The sequence below is a fragment of the Limulus polyphemus genome, unplaced genomic scaffold (genome assembly GCF_000517525.1).
Source record: "Limulus polyphemus unplaced genomic scaffold, Limulus_polyphemus-2.1.2 Scaffold38, whole genome shotgun sequence".
Lineage (NCBI taxonomy): Eukaryota > Metazoa > Arthropoda > Merostomata > Xiphosura > Limulidae > Limulus > Limulus polyphemus.
This window is the reverse complement of record NW_013665648.1, coordinates 356,983-360,507: the sequence shown is the minus strand read 5'-3', so window position 1 is coordinate 360,507 and position 3,525 is coordinate 356,983. Positions and strand designations below refer to the sequence as shown.

Here is a 3,525-nt window from a genome sequence, read left to right as displayed (position 1 = left end):
ACTAAATGTTTTGTTTTGATATATAAGTTGCTCGGGTTTTTTCATCTAAAAAGAAGCGACATTAATTTATTGTAAGAGATATGCTAATATCAACTATTTTAGATATACTATTATCTTATCGTCCCAAATCAGACATACCATTACTCAGTATGATATACACTTTAATCCAGCATGAGATGTATAGTCACCTAGTACACAGTACAATAACATCCAGTAATATATATATACATACTACCATCTAGCACGACAACGTACATTACGAGAAATACCGCCATGGAATGTAAAATATACTAACATTCAATAACAAATATACTACTTTCAGTGTTATACCATCTAACATGGGATGTATATATATTAGCTAGCACCCATCATGTGATATACTACCTTTCAATATGAGATATACTGTTATCCTGTATAAGATGCACTGGCATCCAATGCTAAATATGATGTTAATCGAGATAAGATGCACATTTTTAATAGCTTTTCTGGTTAACCCATTTTTGTATATTTCCTAGATTTTGATACATATACAAGATATAACACGCGTCTTATTATAAGAATCTTAATACAACAAGAATATAACCACTTTAAATTCGTAAGCTTCTCGCTGAAGCAAATAATAATGAGTAAGATTACTCATGATCTCCGAATTAATTTATCAAATAAAATAAGACTGTTAAGAATATATTCTAATGTTAATATTTGTAAAGATATTTTAAAAGTCGTAAAACTGAAATAACATAAATGATGTAGAATAAAACAGAAAAGGTAATATTTACATGGTAATAACAATCCATGTTTGTTTGTTTTTTTTTCATTCAGGATGTCAGTGTTTGGGAGCCTGAATATTTAGTAACATGACGTACACAAAATGCAGTATGTTTAGAATAGCCGTATGGTTATTTAGCTTTAGATTAGTTAAGTCTATATTTCTTCTAGACCATTTCAACAAGTTTAAAAGAAAGTAAAATACTTACATGACAATGACAGTCTCTGGTCACTTCTATTCACGATGATAACGTTGCCTGAAACACTAAGTAGCTTCTGGTTTAAGTCGAAAGATAATCACATTTCTGAGTCTTGATAGATGTTATGAAGTTCACAGTAGAATTTAACAGTTCTTTATAACTAAACCCTATTACTAAACTTGTATGTACTGGTTATGTTCTTAAATCAATACAACACTCGAAATTAATTGTTTAATCTATATAACAATAAGATTTTGTTGTGTTAAATATATGATGAATTGCTCTTGAGGTCTGAGTTTTTGTTTTGTTCTTTTAACTACCGACCAGAGTGTGACGAAATCTGACTGCTGCTCTCTGAAGCTGCCCGCACTCTTTTGAATCCACTCAATGTAGCGTTGTCTGGCACGCGCTTCAGCATGTTGAACCGCGGAAAAGCGCGTGCCTAGTTACTTCAGTAGCGTCGTGGGCGTGCCTATTTCTCCGAAAGGGAAAGAATAGGAAAATGATGTTCTAAACCAGCAGATTATGAAGTCCTCAGGATTAAAGATCTATTCGTAACTAGCTTCTTCTGTGCTTTTTTTTTCAAATCAGAAGCTTACATACTTCAAAAATAACCTGCCTTGATTCAGTACAAACTAGAAAAAATAATAGAATCAACCTTAAATATATTTTGCCGCTTATGCCAAACATCTGCTATAAGTCTGCGGAATTTACCGTTGGTGATTTTCTTGTAAAAGGAATTAAAATAGAGAAGATAGCGTCAAGGAAATGAATTAAAATAAAAAAAGTAACATCAAGGAAGATGTCTAATTTTAAGAGTAATTAGGAATCATCCAAACATTTTACATGTACGAAAAGAATAAAGCTAGAATAAAGAGAGTCAGCCATGTTTTATAAAAGGATAAATCCTGTAGAAATGTAAAGTAAAAAAACAGGCAAGATAAACAGGAAGCAAATGGAAAGTCTGTTTAATTTCTATAGAAACTGGTACAAGCAATAACACATACAAAAAGGGAATAAGATTCCCTATTTTTTTCCTCTTTAGTTTACCCATTTTTATATTACATTTTCACAGGGTTTGCCATTTTATAAAACTTTGCTTTTTCTATATAACACATCTTTATATAGCTGACTTGGAAGCACACTTGGATCTCAAAGAAATTATTATGTTTAGAATTTTCGAGCAAAGCTACACAAGGCCTATTTTAAGGGATAGACTAGAAGAAAAGCAAATAATGGAAATTGACTCAAAATGCGGAGCTCACTTTAGCGGCAACAGGTCGCGAACCACGGACCCTCGGATACACACTTCGGTCTCGCTAATCACTAGTCCACGTCCAACCCATTGAAGAGACGAAGTATGAGAGACTAAAACGTGAACTCAAAAAAAATGCATGATGCCTGTTGTACCACCGTCCAAAACCTTTCTATTGACACAACAATGAAAGATATTTCTGTTAAATTAATTTTACAACTATGTAATAAATAACCAGCCAGCATTCGTCAGTTTATTAAGTGTAGAGTTTACCACAGATGAACAGAACTCACCTCTTGGATATTACACTCAAGTTGTTGTAATAATTCTAAGTGTAGAGTTTACCACAGATAAACAGAACTCGCCTCTTGGATATTACATTTAAGCTGTTGTAATAATTCTAAGTGTAGAGTTTACCACAGATAAACAGAACTCGCCTCTTGGATATTACACTCAAGCTGTTGTAATAATTATTGAATCTCCTGTCTCTTCTTGCGTGCGAAGCTACACGAGGACTATCTGTGATAACCGTCCTTAATTTGAAAGTGATAGTCTAGACTAGAGGGATAGTAGCTAATCAATACTACCACCGACTATTCTTGGTCTATTCTTGTTAGACCAACTAATGGGAAGTTACCGTTACTCTTATAACGCAACCACGATTCCAAAGTGCAGTGAACAACGGAACCTCAATTTCTTTGTCTGGCACGCTAATTTCTGGGCCACGATCGCCTAGTCTCTTTTTACTATTACTCGACATTCAAGAATTTGAAATTACCTGTGTCAAAATTTTCAAATACCAATTACCTCAGAACGTAATATTCAATAAAGTATCACCTTGATAATAACTTCTTAATCACGATTTCGTGATAACTTTTTAATAGGAAATTAACTTGGTGGTAGTTCTTCAATCAAAAATTGTTTTTTACTCCGAAAACGCAATCAAAATATTTCTCATTAACTGTTCCCAATAAATATACATTTTTATAATAAATTCTTAATTAGCAGTAGTTATTCCTAATGGAAGAATTTCTTCAAAAACAATAACACGCCAATGCTCCCGGAATCAATAGTTATTTTAAGTAAGTAATATAATAACTCTGAGTCAGGAGTTGCCTAAATAATATTTCCTGTGACATTAATTCCTGATCACAGTAGTTGTTGTTGTTTAACTAGGATAGAACCTCAAGTTTGTTTGTTTGTTTGTTTTGGAATTTCGCGCAAAGCTACACGAGGGCTATCTGCGCTAGCCGTCCCTAATTTAGCAGTGAAAGACTAGAGGGAAGGCAGCTAGTCATCACC

The 3,525-nt window shown here is 33.3% G+C and overlaps 1 protein-coding gene across 2 annotated transcripts in view; it reads right to left on the bottom strand.

The window, feature by feature from the left end:
- LOC106461373 (CUGBP Elav-like family member 2) overlaps positions 1-1,108 on the bottom strand; it is a 166,239-nt gene extending 165,131 nt beyond the window's left edge. The window contains exon 1 of one of the 2 annotated variants that reach the window (XM_022388480.1): positions 978-1,108. The gene's annotated coding sequence lies outside the window, so the exon portion shown is untranslated. The remainder of the gene's footprint in view (positions 1-977) is intronic. The other variant, XM_013921194.2, reaches the window with a different exon arrangement.
- Positions 1,109-3,525: the final 2,417 nt, after the last annotated feature.